The sequence below is a fragment of the Cetorhinus maximus genome, chromosome 28 (assembly GCF_964194155.1).
Source record: "Cetorhinus maximus chromosome 28, sCetMax3.hap1.1, whole genome shotgun sequence".
Taxonomy (NCBI): Eukaryota; Metazoa; Chordata; class Chondrichthyes; order Lamniformes; family Cetorhinidae; genus Cetorhinus; species Cetorhinus maximus.
Genome location: NC_135906.1, coordinates 13,494,477 through 13,516,081, shown reverse-complemented (window position 1 = coordinate 13,516,081; position 21,605 = coordinate 13,494,477).

Here is a 21,605-nt window from a genome sequence, read left to right as displayed (position 1 = left end):
ACAGTATGGGCATTGCCCATTACCCATTGAGCCCTGGTACATATGGGCATTGCCCATTACCCATTGACTCTTGGTACAGGATAGGCATTGTCCATTACCCATTGACTCCTGGTACAGTAGGGGCACTGTCCATTACCCAGTCACTCCAGTACAGGATGGGCATTGTCCATTCCCTATGAGCCTTGGTACAGTATAGGTACTGACCTTTATCCATTGACTCCTGGTGGTGTATGCGCATTGTCCATTACCCATTGAGCCCTTGTGCAGTATGGGCACTGCCTATTACCCACTGAACCCTGATACAGCATGGGCATTGTCTACTACTCATTGACCCATGGTACAGTATTGGCATTGTGCATCACCCATTGACTCCTGGTACAGTATGGACATTGTCAATTATGCATTGACTTCTGGTACAGTATGGGCACTGTCCATTACCCACTGAACCCTGGTACATTATGGGCATTGTCCATTACGCATTGACTCCTGGTACGGTATGAGCACTGTCCACTACGCACCGAACCCTGGTACAGTATGGGCATTGTCCATTACGCATTTACTACTGGTACAGTATGGGCATTGTACATTACCCATTGACTCCTGGTACAGTATGGGCACTGTCCATTACCCACTGAACCCTCGTACAGTATGGGCAATGTCTATTACGCATTGACTCCTGGTACAGTATGGGCACTGTCCATTACCCACTGAACCCTGGTACAGTATGGGCACTGTCCATTACCCACTGAACCCTGGTACAGTATGGGCACTGTCCATTACTCATTGATCCTTGGTACTGTATGGGCATTGTACATTACCCATTGAGCCCTGGTTCAGTATGGGCACTCTTCATTACCCATTGAGTTCTGGTACAGTATGGGCATTGTACATTACCCATTGAGCCCTGGTTCAGTATGGGCACTGTTCATTACCCATTGAGTCCTGGTACAGTATGGGCACTGTCCATTACCCATTGATCCTTGGTACATTATGGGCACAAAATGTGTCTCTTGAATTTCTGGCCTCCTGCAGGTAGTACTATTGCTCCTGTAGTTTAAGCAGTTAACAAAGGTTGTGAGATCTGCAATGTGCCCTCTGCTAAATGTTGGCGGAGCTCAGATAACACCATTGTTTCGTTTTCAGTGTATTTTTAACCTTTAAACAATGAGAAAGAAAAGTGTGTGAGATAGAAATTAATGAGAAAGATTTTTGATCAGATATCTTTGAATAACACTTTGGAGATGGTTTTGAATTAGCCAAAATCACACTGCAGAGCTGTGAACTGTAAAAACCACAGCTAAGGAGATGAGTAATTGTGATTAACTAGGACAGAGGAAAAGGTTTTTTTTAAAGAAAAGACACTCGTAATATTGAATCTTATCACAAGCTATGAGAATGACACTCTTTCCTCTCACTAATTAATTAGGTCAGATCGTGTTTTTAAACAAATGGGGCGAGAGAAATAAAATGATTGAATATGGATTGGATATTGCCGCAAAATTCTTGGCTTGGTGGGTGGGCGGGGAGGCGGGGCCTGTTTTAAGTCAGGAATCAGGTCTTTGCAGGCTCAGCAATTCCTGGAGGGGCACTTGCGGGGAGGGGTTATCAGCTGGAGAAACAGGAATTTCATTCGGCTTCAGACGAGACGTTCCATCGAGGCCCCGTCTGCCCCCTCAGATGGGCGTGAAAGATCCCACAGCCACCATCCTGAAGGGGTATGGGGGAATCCCTCCCGGCATCCTGGCTAACCTTCATCCCTCAACCAACATCACTAAAACTTGCCTACTTGCCCCTCATTGCTATTTGTAGGAGTCTGCTGTGCACAAATTGCCCGCCGCATTTCCTACATTACAAAAGTGACTACACTTCAAAAGTACTTCATTAACTTCCAGGTGAAGCAATTTGAGACATCCTGAGGTCATGAAAGGCGCTATATAATTGTAAATTTGTTCTTCTCACACTGGTGAAACACCTGCTCTCTCCTAATGGCAGCCACTAGCAAATTCTCGAGTTAGAAAGAGATATCCCTAACCAACCATGGATCCCACTTTACTATCCACTCTTGGGAATGTTTAAACATAGTAGTTTACTATGGTTCCTTCAACAAGGTAGAAGCAGCTGTTAAAGGGTGCTGCATGCCCAACTGAGATTACTCATGGAGACATACAACCATGTTTTGTGACTCTAAGGGAGGTGGTGGCACAGTGGTAAGTTCAGTTCAGGGGCCCAGGCTAATGCCCTGGGAGCATGGGTTCAAATCCCACTTTGGCAGCTAGTGGAATTTGAATTCAATTAGTAAATCTGGGATTATAAAGCTAGTCTCAGTTATGGCGACCATGAAACACACATCGATTGTTGTTAAAACCCATCTGGTTCACTAATGTTCTTTAGGGAAGGAAATCTGCCACCCTTACCTGGTCTGGTCTACATGTGATTCCAGATTCACAGCAATGTGGTTGACTCTTAACCTACCTCTGAAGTGGCCCAGCAAGCCAGTTCAAGGGTGATTAGGGATATGCAACAAATGCTGGCCTTAATTGCCAATGATGCCCACATCCCAAAAAATAATGATGAGGAAAGAGATCACTTTAGGCATTGCAGATGTTCATTTTTATGCTCAGGAAACCTTCTCCTACACCCCTACCTTGTCCATCGGACTCCCCCTGTCTTTATATGAACTGTACAGACTTCCATTGTCTATATGTGCAGCTTGTTACAATAAGGCACAGCTTTACGCCAGTGTTTTCATGATCAGTTGTGTGAATATTTTCTCCATACAATTGGTGAATGTTATTGAGTTAAGTATGAAAGCCCCGGCAATAGCCAATGTCCAGCTTGTTGGTCATGCTCGTACCTCTGGGTACCTCTGAGACAAGGGTACGTTTTCTTCTTCTCTGACACAAGTTAAGGTTCCCACCTGTCTAGTCCTGTGCCAGATTATTGGGAGAGGGATATTATAAATCTCTAAAATTAAACCATTTCCCAGAAAGTTGAAAATAATTGTCTATATTCATTACTTATTTTCATATCTGATGTTGTTGGGAACATTAAATAACAAGGTTAGCAAAAATCTAATCTCAGAACCTGATCCCATCCATCCATCCCTTATTGTTTTCATCTTGGGTTGAAAAGTACTATCTGTCTCTGTCTTTGAGAGAATGTTTCCTGTTGAAAAATACTTCCATCATATAGTTGAATATATCATATTTTTGCTGCATGGTTGAAGAGAACACCAGAATATGCTTTCAATTTAGCCACTTCCCATAGTCTCAGGGTAGTAAACGCTTAAACAGGAAGGTGACAGGTCTCCAAATATATAAATGGAGCCACCTGAGCAGAAGGTAGTTGAAATTGTTGCTTGGTAGTACAGAGGTTGAACGTGGCCAAAGTTTGTCGTCTTGCACCCACCTGGACAGATGCAAGAATGCCAAATTTCAAATGGTTGGTCAGTCAGAGTCGGCTTGACAACCAACCAATCAGTGCCCTTTTCTCCTGTTGTATAAATTGTTTGTGGTTATTTGGAATTTGGCATCCGTTTGTCCTAATGAGTGCAAGACCAAAGTTTCAACAACATGTTTCTCGTTTCAGTAGTTGCAACTGTTCCAATGCAAGAGCCTCAATAACCACAATGGCCTCATCTCTGTCCTGTTCTCCAAAATTTTCCAGCCTGGTCTCTGACCTTCAAACCTCCAGACCTTGAGCTCACCCAAAACAATGCTGACCATATTCCCACTTGCGCTAAGCCCTTTTCACCCATCATCCCTGGGCTCACTGACAACATTGTCTCCCAGTCCAGCAATGTCTTTATTATAAAATTCTGGTCCTCATGGCCTCACCCACCACCCCCCCACCCCACACCCCAAAACTCCTGTGACCTCAACCAGCCTTACAACCTGCCGAGATCTCTGCGCTCCTCCAATCCTGGCCTCCCAGATTATCAAAACATGCCAATTGGTGGCAGCGGAGGAGGAGGCCATTCAGCTCTCGAGCCTATTCCACCATTCAATTCGATCAAGGCTGATCTACACCTCAAACCCATTGACCTGCTGGTGCTCCATAATCCTCGATATCCTTTTGATGAAATCCTGTGGATCTCAGACCTGAAAATTTCACATATCCCACAACATCTACAACTTTGTGCAGACAGTTCCAGATTTCCACTATCCTTGTATGTGAAAAAAAAAGGTGCTTACTGATTTCACTCCTAAACCACGGAGCTCGAATCTTAAGCTTTGCACCCTTGTGCTAACATAAGGACCTTAGAAATAGGAGCAGGAGTAGGCAATTTGACCTCTCATGCCTACATCACTATTCAAATAAGATCAGGGCTGATTTGCTTATGGCCTAAACTCCATTTACCTGCCGGTCTCACCCGTGACTCCCTTGACAATCAAAAACCTGTCTACCTCAGCCTATTCAATGATGCAGCTTCCACAGCTCTCTGGGTTAGAGAATTCCAAAGACTAACAACTCTTCTGAGAGAGGACATTTCTCCTCGTCTCCATCTTAAATGGGAGGCCCCCTTATTTTGAAACTGTTCCCTCCAGTTTTAGAGTCCCCCAGAAATGGGGGTCCTATCATCCTCTGGGTTTCTCCCCGTGGAGAAAATAATTTATCTGGTTGCATTTTATTAATTCAAACAATTAACATTTTAATCCCCTCAATTAGATCATTACTCAACTTTCTAAACTCAAGGAAATACAAACCAACCAGGCCTCATAATGTAACCTAGTATCGTGTCACTCCATGTCAAGTAGGTATCTCCAGTAGTTTATTTAATTCTACATATTGAGTATTTTCCTTCAACTCTCCAGATTGGAATTGGCTATGTTTCTCTTGAATGCACCATTCACCATGCACGGCACTGTGGTTTGGAGCTCCCTACCAAAGGTCACTGAAGAACTAGGTTGTCATTGTCTAAGGATAACGGGTTGGCCATTTAGGAATGAGGTGAGGAGAAATTGCTTCACTCAGAGGGTTGTGAATCTTTGGACATCTCTACCCCGGAGACCTGTGGGTGCTCAGTCGATAAGTATGCCCACGACTGAGATCGATTATCATTTGGACACTTAAGGGAGTCAAGGGACAGAGCAGAAAGGTGGAGTTGAGGTCGAAGTTCAGTCATGATCTCCTCGAATGGCAGAGCAGGCTCAAGTAGCTGTTTGGCCTATTCCTACTCCTTATTCCTTATGTTCTTGTGAAGACTTGTTGCCTCAGGAGAGGAGTCCACGCCAGTAAGACTATAACCCACCGTCTACCTTCCTGGAGGCCTGGCAGATGGAAGGACCCTGCAGTGGCACATCAGTGATTGTCAGTCACATGATGGAGATACTAGTCACTGGCACCCCTTGCCAACCTGGGCACAATTGGCAGGGCAGGTGCAGTTGGTCTAATTGCCAAACTGGCATGATATGAGCAACCTTCTCACAGCTACTCCCTCACGCTATCCAACACATTCTCTGCTGGGTGATTGTGGACCATTATCACCTTAGTCTGTGCTTGAGGAGGCTTCGATTTATCATACCATCCGTAGCACATTTTTTTGGATGGCTAGGTTCCCCTTAAACTCAGCAGCTGTAAGATCTGTATAGATGAGGAACCACAATGCCATGTCTTTGACACAGTTATTATGAATGTTGCCGTGCAGGTGTCATTGTATAATCAGTACTGTTTAGCAGTTGTATGCACTGATGGTGCCTTAGTTAGAATTTCTGTGGTATTGTCGATTTTACATTACGATATCTTCAGTAAATACAGTAACTACCTCAGATTGAAGGTGCTGGTGATTGGAGGAGATCGAAGGCTCCCTTGAGGGGTCTGGGGTGAGAGGAGGTAGGGAGCAATCCTGCTCTTCTTGGCTGGCTCGAGCCAATGGTTCCCTCTTCCCATTCGTTTCCATTTTTCCGATCACCTGCAAGTCTGTGCAGCTTGATATTCCATTACTATTGCTGAATTCCCCCACTATCAACAGGGGGTTAACAATGACCAGAAACTGAACTGGGCCAGCCATATAAATACTGCAGCTGCAAGAGCAGGTCAGAGGCTAGGGATTCTGAGGAGAGTAACTCACCTCCTGTCTCCCCAAAGCCTGTCCACCATCTACAAGTCAGGAGTGCGATGGAATACCCCCCGCTTGCATGATGAGCGCGGCTGCAATAATGCTGAAGAAGCTCGACACCATCCAGGACAAAGCAGTCTGCTTGATTGGCACCCCATCCACCGCCTTAAGCATTCACCCCCTCCACCACCGACGCACAGTGGCAGCAGTGTGTACCATCTTCAAGATGCACTGCAGCAATTCACCAAGGCTCCTTCGATAATCCATTCCAATCCCAGTCCTTCTACCATCTAGAAGGACAAGGGGAACAGCCACACGGAAACACCACCACCTGCAAGTTCCCCTCCAAGTCATTCACCATCCTGATTTGGAACTTTATCGCTGTTCCTTCACTGTCGCCGGGTCAAAATCCTGGAACTCCCTCCCTAACAGCACTGTAGGTGTACCTACACCACATGGACTGCAGCGGTTCAAGAAGGCAGCTCACCACCACCTTCTCAAGGATGGGTTGGGATGGGCAATGAATTGTGGCCTTGCCAGTGCTGTTCACGTCTCTTGAATTAATAAATTGAAAAATGCATCAGCCAATTTGAAATCAGGCTCCCGATTTACATCCGTTCATTAGTTTCCCCACCTCCCCATGCTGTGGTACACAGATACGGCAGGTTGGGGATTACATTCACCACATTTAACCATTTAACCTCCTTGCCCCGTCTCTGACCCTCCCCTGCCCATCGTGGATGTGGGTTTCATGTTGAGTTTCAAATGCTCAGGGATGGGATGAGTTTGAATCCATTTCCTGTCTCTTCCTGTGGAGGCCATGTCACTCTACTTCATCCTGCAGTGAAAAGGACCGCTGAAATTTTGGCCACCAGATTGAAACAGGAACTAGAAATGAGAGACCAGCGTGATGGGTCAAGTGGTCTCCTGTGTTGCTGCAAGATATTTTAATAAATGATACTGCTGCTCCTATGGCCCTGTAGATCTATGACAGGCATTTTTATTGCTTCATTAGATCTAATCATCTTTGTGCATTCAGCCTGGCACAGAATGGCTAAAATTTTGCCGCTATTGGTAAGGGGTCGTTTATCTTTCCCTCGATTATCTAGGCATTTACAGAAACCATCTCTGATTCAAGGACCAACTGCAATTACTCTCATGTTTTACTCAATTTTTTATTGCTTCCTTTTTTATTTACAGTGTAGCCATAATGGGCTGAATGGCCTCCTTCTGCACTGTAACAATCCTGTGGTTCAATGTTTACCCTTTATCCACATTTTTCTTCATAGCTTGTCTTCTCCATATCCTCCTCGGGCCTTTATTTGCTGGACATTAGGCAGCGATTCTGTCCCCAGAGAGCTGTGAGTCTCTGGGATATGTTACCAGGGTGGGTGCTGAGTATTTGTATTCAGCACAGAGTTGGTCTACTTCTTCACTGGAGCAGTGAGCGCATCATATGGGCGGAAGTGTTTTCTTGACAATCCTTGGCCCATCTCCTGGAAGCTGGTTTCTGTAGCCCTAGATAGAATCAGAGAGAAATCTTCCAAAAGTACTTTTTCCAGCCCCCATTGACCATGTGGCTTTTCTGCCTCTTGCAGGTGATCGCATAGGAGAGAGAAGGTGTTGTGAGGGGATTTGGGTTGGGGGTGCAGGTATGTGTTTAGTTTTTATTTGATTCATTCATGGGATGTGGGTGTCGCTAGATAGACCAGCATTTATATCCCATCCCTAATTGCCCTTGTTCAAAGAGCACTTAAGAGTCAACCCCATTGCTGTGGGTCTGGAGTCACATGTAGGGCCATACCAGATAAGGATGGCAGATTTCCTTCTCCAAAGGGCATTAGTGAATCCCATATGGGTTTTTATGACAATTGTTTGGAGATTTTTATTGAATTCAAATTTCACCATCTGCCAAGGTGCGATTTGAACCCAGGCCCCCAGAGCATTACCCTGGGTCTCTGGAATACTAGTCCAGTGACAATATCACTATACCACGATACCAACACCTTCCCTGAGTTATAATGCCCCCCCAAATCGTAAGTGTGTAGATGTGAGGCAGGCTTGATGGACCAGCCAAACTTCTCCTTTCTGTCCTTTTGTACGTTCTGATTGAACCTAGCCTCTGATAATTTGTTATACTGCTATTGCAATGTCTCAGCTCCTGTCAGGATTTAGCCCCTGACTAGGGTAAACATTTCTTGTTTGGCCATGTTGCTGGGTGGGGAAAAATGTGCTTGGGAAAACCCTATTAATGCAAAGCAGGTCACAGGTCCTGCTAGACAGGGGGCTGAGACCACATTGATAGTGAGAATGGGTCCACACATTGTGCTAACTGAGCCACTCACACATAACAAACTGGAAATGCAATGTGCTTTTGTAGGTTATTACAGCAACAACAACCTGCATTTAGGTAGCACCTTGTGTGCAGTAAAATGTTCACAGGAGCATGAACAAGCAAAATTTCAGACCGAGTAACATAAAGAGGTATTGGGGGGGGAGGAAAATGACCAAAAGCTTTTTTTCCCCTGTTTCATGGAATGTGGGCATTGCTGGCAAGGCCAGCATTTGTTGCCCATCAGCTGAATGGCTTGCTGGGCCATTTCAGAGGGTAGTTAAGGGTCAATCACATTGCTGTGGGTTCAGAGGTCACATGTGGGTCAGAACATGAGTGAACCAGATGGGTTTTTACAACAATTGATGGTCATTATTACTCAGACTAGCTTTCAATTCCAGATTTTGTCAATTGATTGTCAAATCAATTAATGGGATTGGATCCCATGTCCCCTGGATTACTAGTCCAGTGACATTACCACTACACCACTGCCTCCTCCTGATGTTTGAGCGAAGAGCTAGGGCTAAAGGAGCATCGTAAAGGAGAAGCGCGAGACAGAGGTTTAAGGAATTCCAGAGCTTAGGCTGCAGGTAGCTGAAAGCAGAGCCACCTAAGGGAGAGTGACTAAAATCGGGGATGCATTTAAATTTTATACAGCATCATTAACGTTATAAAACGACCTGCTTCACAAGAATGTTATCTAACTATGACTACACTTTAAAAGTGATTCATCATCTTTGGGACATCCTCAGATCATGCCAGGTACTATGTCAATGCAGGTCCATTCTTTCTTAGAATGACATGCAAATCTCTGTTATTTAGTGACTTATTTGCTTATCGTTCAATACATTTGCGTGACGATGAACTGTAAGCCTGAACTAGAATCGAGTGCAGTATCATTCCTGGCGCTTCTCAAAGACAAAGAAACCGCCCCTTGTGGAGCCCTGGGATAGAACCAATAGCTAACACAGTCAAAGGAAGATGTTCTGCTTGTTATCCTGGGTAGCTGGGTAGCACAGCAAGTGTGAGCATTCCTCAGAATGCAGGGGGCAAGAGCGCATCTACAAAGGGCAGATCTGAAGCACAGGAAGGAAAAATATCTGAGGGAAAAAGACTTAAATGTTACAGCAAATACATGATTCCCTGGGCTCCTGCCTGTTGCCACCAAATGATTTTACCAGCAGGAGCTTCACCATCCGATTTTAATTGCCCTCTTGTTTCCAAGGCATGGTTTGAAACATAGTCCTGTGAGAGATATCTCAGGCCACAATGTCATGTTACTCAAGGAAAAGATCATGTCTATTTTTCACATAAGATGTATAAGCAGCGATGTTCGCTGAGCGAGGAATGTTAGCCAGGAGAGCGTCCAAAATGTTTTTTTTTATTCATTCACGGGATGTGGGCTTCGCTGGCTGGGCCAGCATTTATTGCCCATTCCTAGTTGCCCTTGAGAAGATGGTGGTGAGCTGCCTTCTTGAACCGCTGCTGTCCATGTGGTGTAGGTACACCTACAGTGCTGTTAGGAAGGGAGCTCCAGGATTTTGACCCAGCGGCAGTGAAGGAATGGCGACATATTTCCAAGTCAGGGTGGTGAGTCACTTGGAGGTGAACCTCCAGGTGGTGGTTTTCCCATGTGCCTGCTGCCCTTGTCCTTCTAGATGGTAGCGGTCGTGGGTTTGGAAGGTGTTGTCTAAGGAAAGTTCCACAGGATCTCTATCACCTCCAAGGAAGGCCTCCACTTAATACTTCATCCAAGCAGATAGCCTCCAAGAGTGTGGCAACTCCTTCAGCTCTTTAGTGGAATGATAGGCTTAAACTCTGGTGTAATGCTGGAATTTCCATGCTTCTGACTTGGGCAGGAACAGTGATACCAACTGGGCCGTAGTTGGCAGGAGTTTAGAATTGACTGAGCATCCTGCTGCTGTGGGCAGAAGGCTGGGCCGCAGTACTGAAGAGGTGATGTGTCTGCCCAGCCATTTGTTCTCCCGCCCATATAGACAGCTCCATTCTGGGTCAACCTGCCTTCAGCAGCCACGGTGTAACCTCACTGAGACCTCGGCACAGGAAATCACACTGCAGATGTACTGTAAAATGGTTCCTGTTTTGCCACCACGGGTAACCATCTGCCCACTGTACATCACTGCCATGCTACTTCAGTCGTGCCCAACCCTCAGTGAGGTGAAAGCACCAACGGGAAGCAAAAACAACTTTCTTTTACATCGCGCTGTTAAATGTGCTAAAACTGCCCCAATTCGGTTCAGGCGAAGAAGCTGATGTCGAGCCCAAGAAGGAACAATCAGCGCAGGCGAACCAAAGTTTACCGCCAAAGAGGTCGGTTTTCACGACCGTCTTAAACGAGGAGAGAGAAGCAGAGCGGTTTACGGAGGTAATCCCAGATCTTGGGATCGAGACTGCCAAAGGCACGGCTGCCGGTGTTAGACCGAAGGGGCAAGGCCAGAATTGGGGGAATGCAAATATATTGGAGGGATTGTCGGGCTGGAGGAGATTACAGAGATAGGGAGGGGCGAGGGCATGGAGGGATTTGATAACAAGGCTTAAATCAGGGCCTTGATGGATGGGGAACCAGTTTAAGTCAAAGAGCACGAGAGCAATATAACCTTTGCATTATAAATTGGGAATTTTTAAAAGCGCTCACTTTGTGAGTAGTCAAGAAGTCAGCAATAGCCTCACATTCAGTTGTTCCCTTATTAGACTCTTCCTCATTGTTACGCCTTCTGCCATGCCCTATGTATTTGGGGAGAGCAGTTTGCTTGTTGCAACCTCCGTGGGCCTAATGCTATTTATCCATCTATGTTTGTGAGATGGGATCAACATTAATAACAATTTAAGCAATGGATTTGATATCCCAAAGATTTCCAAGGTACTTCACATCTGCTGGAAGGGGCATTGGGTATGAATTAGGGAGGTGACTAATGCACAAGATAGATTCAAGGAGACCTTCCAATGCTGTGACAGAGATAGGAAGATGAGAGGGATTTAGGAAGTTCACCCCAAAGCATAGTATGATGATAGAAGGAGCAGATAAGGACGTTAAGTAGAATTTATTTTCTCTGGTCAGAGATGGGTCCTTCTTTCTTGGACTTGGTTAGTGGACAGACTGTAGACATACTCTGGTGTATGCTTAACACTTGTTTATTAGCACTACATCTAAACAGGTTACAGAGTAGGCACATTGCACCTAGGCATCATTCCAACCTCTCTCTCTCTTGAGACAGAGAAAGAGTCTAACACATGACTGATGTCAGTGGTACATCATTATCTATGCCATACGTTAGCATATCCCATCTGTTAACCCTTTGTACTACAGGAGAGACAAAAGCATGGGGGAAATAACCTGAAGGTTAGACCTAGGCCATTCAGGAGTGATTTAAAAAAAAAAAAAAAATTCTTTCATGGGTCGTGAGTATCACTGGCAAGGCCAAAATTTGTTGCCCATCCCTAATTGCCCTTGAATTGTGTGGCTTGCTCAGCCATTCCAGAGGGCAGTTAAGAGCCAACCACATTGCTGTGGGTCAGGAGTCACATGTAGGCCAGACTATGTAAAAATGGCAGATTTCCTTCCTTAAAGGGGCATTATAGAGAACCAGAGGGGTGTTGCCATGGTCACCATTACTGTGACTAACTTTATATTCCAGATTTACTGATTGCACCAGCTGCCATGGTGGGATTTGAACCCACATTCCCAGAGCATTAGCCTGTCATTCTAGATTGCTAGCCCAGAGACATTGCCATTACGCCACCTTCTCCCCATATCAGGCAGCATTTCTTCACATAAAGGAAAACTGGAACTCCCTCCCGCCAAAAAGCTATTGAGGCTCAGGGTCAATAGAGAATTTCATAACTAGGATGGATAGAGTTTGTTAGGCTGGGGCTTCAAGGACTACGCAGCCAAAGTGGATGAGTTGAGGTAGAGATTAACTAATGTAGGTTGAATGGCAGAGTAGGCCCGAGGGGCAGAATAGCTGTGCCAATGCTCCTTTGTAAGCTTTGCCACCCTGTTGGTGGACCAGGCGGAAGAGGAGATAAACAATAGGCTAGAGTTGGCAGAGCAGAGATTGCAAGCTAGGCTGCAGAGGTTGGGAACACTATAGGGGGAGAGAGAGAGAGAGAGAGAGAGAGAGAGTGAGATAGACAAGGGACAAATTTATAAATGAGAAAGTAGGATTTTGGAGTAGCTGTCAGGAGGATGTAAAAGATCCCATGACATTATTTTGAAGAAGGAAGAAGAGCAGGGGAGTACCCGCCACCCCACCTCCCCCACCTCCCCCCATTTTCTGGCTACCAGTTATCCCTCAGCCAACATCACAAGAACGGATAATTTGGTCATCCTTGCATTGCTGTTTGTGGGATCTTGCTGTGTACAAAATGGCTGCCGCGTTTCCTACATTAAACAGCAGCGACGCTTCCAAAGTACTCCCGTTAACCGTAAAGCGCTTCGGGACATCCCGAGGGTACGAGGACCTCTATAAATGCCAGATTTCTTGGCCTTTCCTTCCTCTTGATTGGTTCACTCATTCTGTGTTGCTGTCGATCGTTCGGGAGCTCGTCCTTCCACAGGAAGACCACGCAGCCCGCAGCGCAGATTGGAACCGCCTCGTGCCTGCCGCTGTCATATCTGCTGATTGTCTTTAAAGTATTTATATCGAGCCACTGAAAAAGCCCCCAGCCTTTAGGAGACAGCTTTGTGGTTAGGGGAAGCCACATAATCTCTTTATTAACAAGCTCCTCAACCCGAAACTTTGACCTTGGTATTCTCGATTCTAATTTAAAAGACTATTTATGGCTGCCAGTCTTGTATGCTCCTCCACATATGAAGAATGACAGAATCCTCAAGACATTTTAGGCAGGTTGCACAGTCGGCGTAACATAATCCTCGACAGAACCTGGACTGAATTTTACTGCACAGGCCATTCAGCCCATTGCGTTTGTGTCAGCCCTTTGAAAGAACGCCTCTGCACGTCTGCGATCTCCAAAACCACGTCACAGCCAATGGAACACTTTTGGATTGTGGTCGCTGTCGTCACGGTGCAACGAAAAATGCGGCAGTCAATTTTTGTCCGGCGATCTCCCACGCCCCACAACGTGATAACATTTAGATCATCGGTTTTTGTGAACGCTGTTTGAGGAATAAATATTTAGCCAGGGTTCCAGGGAGAGGTCTGCTGCTCACCTTCCAAGGTCAAGATGAGAGGGCCTTTACGTCCACCTGAGAGGGAAGGCCAAGTGTAGCATCATACCAGGATAATACAGCACTCCCCAAATAGGAGCGTCAACCGATAGTTTTTGTGTAAGGTCCACAGTGGGGCTTGACCCCATGACTTTCTGACTCTGAGGTGAGAATGCTACCCACTGACTTATATCTGACACCTTTACCATAACCATCCAAAAGTCATCACATAACCCCTGCCCTCTCCTCACAGCTCTGCATCCTCCACAGCTTCACACGTCCCGCTATTTCTTTAAAAGACTGCCTTGACCGATGTTTGTTCTCACTGGCAATGACTGCCTTGTGCATTGACTCTTTAGAAACCCACCCATGTGGCTGCCCTTCAGTTCTCTTTGAAAAACAAGTCAACGAGGGGAATATTTAATCACCAGCGAAGTGGATCAACTGCAGCTTAGGGGCAGCAGCTTTAGTCCAATAGTTCAAACCCAGGGAGAAATAATGGAGGCAGAAATTCGACCCATTTTCGGGTGCAAAATGGGGGCATAAGTACCAGTTTTGCAGCGATATGCCCTGGGCCTGAACGACCCTGGAAGTACATTGACGCCATATTGGGTTGACTGGGTATCCCTGGAACTTTTTCCAATCTCGCCCCTTCCGGCGTAAACCTTGCCGGGGTGGCCGGTTTTCTTGGGCAGCAGCACGGCCTGGATGTCGGGCAGGACCCCACCCTGGGCTATGGTGACCCCCCTCCCAGCAGCTTGTTGAGCTCCTCGTCGTTGCGGATGGCGAGCTGAGGGCGGCGGGGGGGGGGGGGGGATGATGCGGGTCGTCTCGTTGTCCCGGGCCTGCGTTGCCCGGCCAGCTCGAGGATCTCGGCCGTCAGGTACTCGGGGGACGGCGGCCAAGTAGACAGGGGCTCTGGCCCCTACAAGCTCGGCATAGTGACCCTTGCGCAGCAGCCGTTGGATACGGCCAACGGGGAACTGGAGACCGGCTCTGGAGGAGCGAGTCTTGGCCTTGGCGCGCCCTTGGCCTCCGGTTTTACCGCGACCAGACACCCTGTTGTTGCCCCTGCCGAAAGTCTTCACCAATGTTGGGTCTTGGGTATCCCCGGAGGCCACCTCAAGCAGAAGCGGCCTCATGTACGATTCTCCGAATTTCCAGAGGTTAGACCGACAAGCTTTCTAGAGTGATGATAACAAACACTTCTTAAAAAAACAAACACGAATAGAATAAAATTTACAGTGAAATTCACTCTTAATGTTTTTATGGGGGGAAAGATTGAGAACCAATGGGCACCGATTTAAGGCGATTGGCAAAGGAACCAGATGGCGGCATGAGGAAACTCCTTTTTACGCTTAGGATCCGGAATGTACTGGCTGAGAAGGTGGTGGAGGCAGGTTCGATCATGCCTTTCCAAAGGGAGTTGGATAAACACCTGAAGAGAGAAAAAACTTGGAGCGCTCTGGGGAAGACAGCGGAGTGGGACTAACTGAATTGTTCTTCAGAGAGCTAGCATGGACACAATGGGCCGAATTGCCTCCTGCCCTGTGCTGTACCCATTCCCTGATCACTCTTCTCATTACGAAGAAAATAACAAAGCCAAGGACTTGCAATTTTCTACTCTTTTTTTTTATATAAGCAAAACAAAAGATCCAATTAACAAAAAGGTCAAATTAACAAATTGACAAATCAGAGGGGGTAGCCCCTTAAAGCGACACTGCGACTCGCAAAATCGCAAAGGAAACTTACAAACTTGGAATTAAGATGTTGTTGTGGGGATCAACAATGCGCCCGTGGTGCCCACCAGTCCTGGAAGGCGGAACTTGCATTTTCATAGCACCTTTCAAGACCTCAGGATGTTCCAAAGCACTTTACACCCAGTGAGGAATTTTCTCAATTGCAGTCACTGCTATAATATGGGAAATGTGGCAGTCAATTTGCACACAGAAAGCTCCCAAAATCAGCAATGTGATAATGGCCAGATCTTCTGTTTCAGTGATGGTAGTTGAGGGGTAAATATTGACAAAGACACCAGAGAGAGTCCCCCGCTTTAGTCTGAAATGCACAGCTTACTATTCTTGTTAGTGGGCGAAGTTAACTTTAAGAGTTAACAGATCCCTAGCGTCGTTGTCTCAAACCTTAAGGAAAGGATTCTGACTCGCTATGGGAAATTTTAACCCACGACAATGGGTGAATTTGGCGGTGAGTAGGAAGTAACAGTTCTAAAAATGTCAAACTTGGCTCTGCACCCAGCCTCCCCTGCACCCACCCTCCCCTGCAGTCAGCCTCCCCTGCACCCAGCCTCCTCTGCACCCAGCCTCCCCTGCACCCAGTCTCCCCTGCACCCAGCCTCCCCTGCACCCAGTCTCCCCTGCACCCAGCCTCCCCTGCACCCAGCCTCCCCTGCACCCAGCCTCCCCTGCACCCAGCCTCCCCTGCACCCAGTCTCCCCTGCACCCAGCCTCCCCTGCACCCAGTCTCCCCTGCACCCAGCCTCCCCTGCACCCAGTCTCCCCTGCACCCAGCCTCCCCTGCACCCAGTCTCCCCTGCACCCAGCCTCCCCTGCAGTCAGCCTCCCTTGCACCCAGCCTCCCCTGCACCCAGTCTCCCCTGCAGTCAGCCTCCCCTGCACCCAGCCTCCCCTGCACCCACCCTCCCCTGCACCCACCCTCCCCTGCACCCAGCCTCCCCTGCACCCAGCCTCCCCTGCACCCAGTCTCCCCTGCAGTCAGCCTCCCCTGCACCCAGCCTCCCCTGCAGTCAGCCTCCCCTGCACCCAGCCTCCCCTGCACCCACCCTCCCCTGCACCCAGCCTCCCCTGCAGCCTACCTCCACTGCAACCAGCCTCCCCTGCACCCAGCCTCCCCTGCACCCAGCCTCCCCTGCACCCAGCCTCCCCTGCACCCAGCCTCCCCTGCAGCCTACCTCCACTGCAACCAGCCTCCACTGCAGCCTGCCTCCACTGCAACCAGCCTCCACTGCAACCAGCCTCCACTGCAGCCTGCCTCCACTGCAGCCTACCTCCACTGCAACCAGCCTCCACTGCAGCCTACCTCCACTGCAGCCTGCCTCCACTGCAGCCTGCCTCCACTGCAACCAGCCTCCACTGCAGCCTGCCTCCACTGCAACCAGCCTCCACTGCAGCCTACCTCCACTGCAGCCTGCCTCCACTGCAGCCTGCCTCCACTGCAGCCTGCCTCCACTGCAGCCTGCCTCCACTGCAGCCTGCCTCCACTGCAACCAAATTTGACTGCAACCAGCTTCCGAAGTGTCCAGGTTTCATGGAGGCATGTTTAGCCGTGTGCGATTGATCCACCTCCAGTGAGCAGGTTAATCATTAGCATACTATGATGGTGGGAGGTCTTGTGGTGCAGTGGGTGGTGGCGCTGCTTCTGAGGCCGAGGCTCTGGTTTCAAGACCCGCTCCAGGAGTTCATGACCAGTGAAGGTATGTTCATAATTCTGCCAAAGAGGTTGAGTGTCAATCTGTAAATCCTTCCAGCGCACGCCAATGGCAGGCAGTAAGCACGGGAGAGATTCCTGGCCAGCCATTGTGATGGAAAGAGCATTGAAGCCTCTTCCATCACTATCCAGAGCTCTGGGCTACAGTGTGCAGGCCACCACAGCAGCCTGGACCCCTCCTGGGGCTGGTTGGCTGGACGACAAGTGTGGATCAGGTTGGGGTGGCTTTGGGATGGGCCTCCTCACCCTAACCGCTGTGGGCCGGGCCTGCTTTCGGGCAGAGAGCTGAAGATATCTCATCATGAGGGGGTTTTTCAAATGATTTGTATATAGTTGTCACCACATAGGTTTCCCTGGGATTGTGGAAACTTGCCAGTAAATCGGGGGGAGTGGGGGGGGTGAGGCTGGGGATTTTACCATTTCTGTTTCCTCATTATGAGTGTAGTATCAGTCACGCTTACAGCTGCTGTCTCAATTTCCTCTGGCAGGTGTTTCGCTGGAGAGTTCCCGTGACACCTTTCAGAAGTTTGGAGCCTTAACAAAATGGACAACATCAGAATTACTGTGAGGTGGGGTGGGGGGTGGGGTGAATGGTTATGGGTGGGGGAGGGGGCCGGTGGGGTGGCGAGGTGCCGTGGATGTCTACGAGAAAGATTTCTCTGCAGGGAGACTCCATGGGGTGAATGGCTTTCTCCTGCGCCATTATGACTCCGTAGGGAGAATTTTTCCTATGGCGGGAGGGCAGAAGCTGCCATTTTACTCGTCGGCATGTCGGGTCTGCCCTCCCCCCACCACCGCACGCTGAGAGCAATATTCTGCCCCATGACTTCAAATGAAAAAACAAATCGCCACCCTTGACAGCAGCGGTGTGCCGTGGGTGGATCACTTGGTGTACACGGGGGGAGGTGTGTACAGCACAGACCTGAATAACAGAGCAGAGAACAGCAGAACATGATATACAGGCTCCAGTGGCAATGAGGTCGGAGGCCCAATACCCTTGTACGTTACCATTCTGGTGTGCAGGGTACTTGCTGTTTGTCACCCCTCCCTCACATCTCTCCGCACCGGAAATGCGCATCCTCTAACTTCTAAGCCATGGAATTTTATTTTCGTGGTTCATCCACGGCATGTGGGCTTCGCCGACTAGGCCAGCATTTGTTGCCCATCCCTAATTGCCCTTGTGAGTCTCTGGAATGCTCGTCCAGTGACAGTGCCACTCTGCCATGGCCTCCCCCTATTCCCAGTTTAGTTTGGGAAAGGACTCTCCATGTAACAGAACTCAGACCAGCTATAATCAAACATTCATATTCGGTATAACTTAGCCTCCAGTGCCACAGGGTTGCCGTGTTGGGGGACCCGAGCTGTTCATTAACGTGAACATTGATTTAATATGAGCTCACTTCTCCTGCATGTGACTTGACGAGAGGAAACTGGGTCTCCCCATCCACGGCTCCAATCTTCACACAATAAGCCTTGATAGCAAACTAAAATAGCAAACGCACCTTCACGGATGACAGGAATAGAAAAGCCACACGTCCCACTGAGCCATGGAGCACAGAAAGAGGCCATTCGGCCCATCGTGCCTGTACCAGCTCTTTGGAGCAGCTATCAAATTGGTCCCAATCACATGTCAGACGCGAGGGTTGGCGGGGAAGAGTGGCAAGCTCTCATTCCCACAGGAACTAAATGTGCCTTTTTATTGTGGGAGGTGGTGGTGTCGTGGTAATGTCACTAGACCAGTAATCCAGAGGCCTAGCCTCATTCTCTGAGGGCACAGGTTCAATCCTTCATGGTAGCTGGTGGAATTTAAATTCAATTAATAAATCTGGAATTATGAAGCTAGTCTCAGTGATGGTAACTTGAAACTGTCATTGATTATGCCCTTTAGCAAAGGAAATCTGCTGGTCTGACCTACATGTGACACCAGACCCATAGTGATGTGGTTGACTCTTAACTGCCCTTTGAAATGGCCTAGCAAGCCACTCAGTCCGAGGGCAATTAGGGATGGGCAACAATGGTGGGTCACTGCAACACCCACATCCCATGAAGGAATAGATTTTTTAAAAAACTGCAAGTGTGGTGTCAGGTTTGCTTCAGACTGACGCTAATTGTAATGGGTAATTTATTAAGGCTTTATACAGGGCCTGGCTTTCTGTGGCCTTGAGGGGACTGTGTTGCGTGCATGAGGTTGCAGCCTATTTTTAGACTTTTGGAGGGGCTGCTCCTGAAGGTTTGGCTGCACTTCAGCCCCACGCTCCCGATCTTTGGCCACCCATTGCAGAGGGAGTGGGGAGGTGGGGAGCAGGCAGGCAGGAGGACTTCCTCGTCTGCCCGCTCCTGGATCCAGCCAGGCCCAAGGCAGCCGCTGATTGAGACAGTCGTCCAGCCCAACTGTCTGCCCTTTATCCATAAGACCATAAGACATAGGAGCAGAAATTAGGCCATTCGGCCCATCGAGTCTGCTCCACCATTCAATCACGGCTGATAAGTTTCTCAACCCCATTCTCCCGCCTTCTCCCTGTAACCTTTGATCCCCTTACCAATCAAGAACCTATCTATCTCGGTCTTCAATACACTCAATGACCTGGCCTCCACAGCCTTCTGTGGCAATGAATTCCATAGATTCACCACTCTCTGGCTAAAGAAGTTTCTCCTCATCTCTGTTCTAAAAGGTCTTCCCTTTACTCTGAGGCTGTGCCCTCAGGCCCTACCCACGGCTACGTCCGTGCCTGGGTGTCCTTGGAGAGGGAGCACGCTGGTACACTTGAGGCCTTCCTCGACCTGTAGGCACCGAGGGGCCTGGACTGCTTTGTCAGCCCCCAAACCAACATTTTCATTTAATTATGTAAGTTTTCTTTGAAGTTTTGGCTTTTGTCAGATTGCCCCTTTAAAGGGCTATCAATTTGTTTAATGGTCTAATTATTTCACGGGTACTCAAAAGAGGATACAGAGCATGGGGCCTGTTGGGACGGGATTAGGAGTTTAAGTCAGGACGAGCTCCTCCTGTGGGACAGAATTCTGGGAATGGAAACTTCCATTTAGTGAGAGACCACGCGAGGAAGGAGCAGAGCCTGGGAAAATGGCCATCGGGAAGGAGTGCCAACAAAATCCAGTCAGGGCCTAAGCCACTCTGGATCGAGACATCCTGGAACCTCACTCCACCTCTCCCGGTTCAATTCACGTTAACTTAGAGAGTTGAATTAAGAGGCCAGGTACGGCATAAACTCGGGTTGTATTTCCATCAGTTCAGGAGATTGAGGTGACCAGATTCAAGGTGTTTCCAATGTTAAAAGGATTCAATATGTTAGCGAATGCATCATGGCCTAAGGGACGGAATTGCGACATTAGATCTCGGCCATTCGGGAGTGAGATCAGGGAACATGTTCCCGTACAAAGGGTGGTGGAAATCTGGAGTTCTGCCCCCGCTAAAGGCTCTGAAATATTTGGACAACTTCGAGAGCGGAGATCAGCAGATTTTTGTTCGTTAAGGGAGGAAGAGCAAGCGCTGACTATAATTGGAATTGAGATGCAGATCAGCCATGGTCCGACTGAATGGTGATGTTGACTCAGGGTTTGTGACCTCCTGCTGCCCCGAATGTTGCTCAGTCTTGAGTCACGCTACAAGTTCGTCATCGGTGTGAAAGTGGAAGTGTTTTGTTTGGAGGTGCTGTGTGAATGGACCTGAAACGTGTTGACTGCCTTCCCGGGAGAACCAGTGATGAAAGTGTTAACACACGTTTCCTAGAAGCCCATTGAGAAGGAAATGAGACAAGATTGTGAGAGAGCCGCACGGTGTGGTTTTATACACTCACCACAGTCTGCTTTTAACCCATCTAAACATAGACTTCGCATCACAACTTCCTCTCATTGTGTCTGTGTGTGTGTGTGTGTATTTTCATCCGACATATTGGATAGCATTACATTTCAGAAACATGTGAAACCTAAGCTCCTGCGCCTATCCCCCGAAGTTTTGTTGCTGGGGTGGTGGCTGGCGGGGAGCGTTTGGTGGGAGAGGGGACCACAGACCGGCGGCAGCCAGGCCGCAGATGGTGGGTACTGCTACGCAAAGCCTCCAGATCAGCCGGCCTTTCGAGATAACAATCCCTTCGCGGTCCACACACGATGCAGAAACCTGTCCGGCTCTGTGGGAGGGTTCATCTCGTTTCACCTGTCTTCTGTACTTTTTCCTTCATGGGTGTCACATTAGTGGGGAACCATTAGGGCCTGATAAATGTTACTGGGAGCTGTTAACCCTGTCTAAGTGGCAGGCTTGTCACAACTTCAGGACCTGTAGAAACACACTCTGAGAGGCTTCTTAGTCACACAAAACAAACTTTATTCACACTAGAGCTTCCCTGGCTGCTTGCATCTAGCCACCCCCTCATACAGCCAGTTTTCCCTAGGGAAACCCTCCCTCGAATTTACTCCCCCCACCCTAGCCAGGCATTGGTTGAACAAATTACGTGACTCCTACTCAGTTGAACTGGTCTTAAAGTGACAGTCATCACAGAACCATAAAGGTCGCTTTGGCGATTCAGTTGCCGCTGGTTATAATGGGCTCC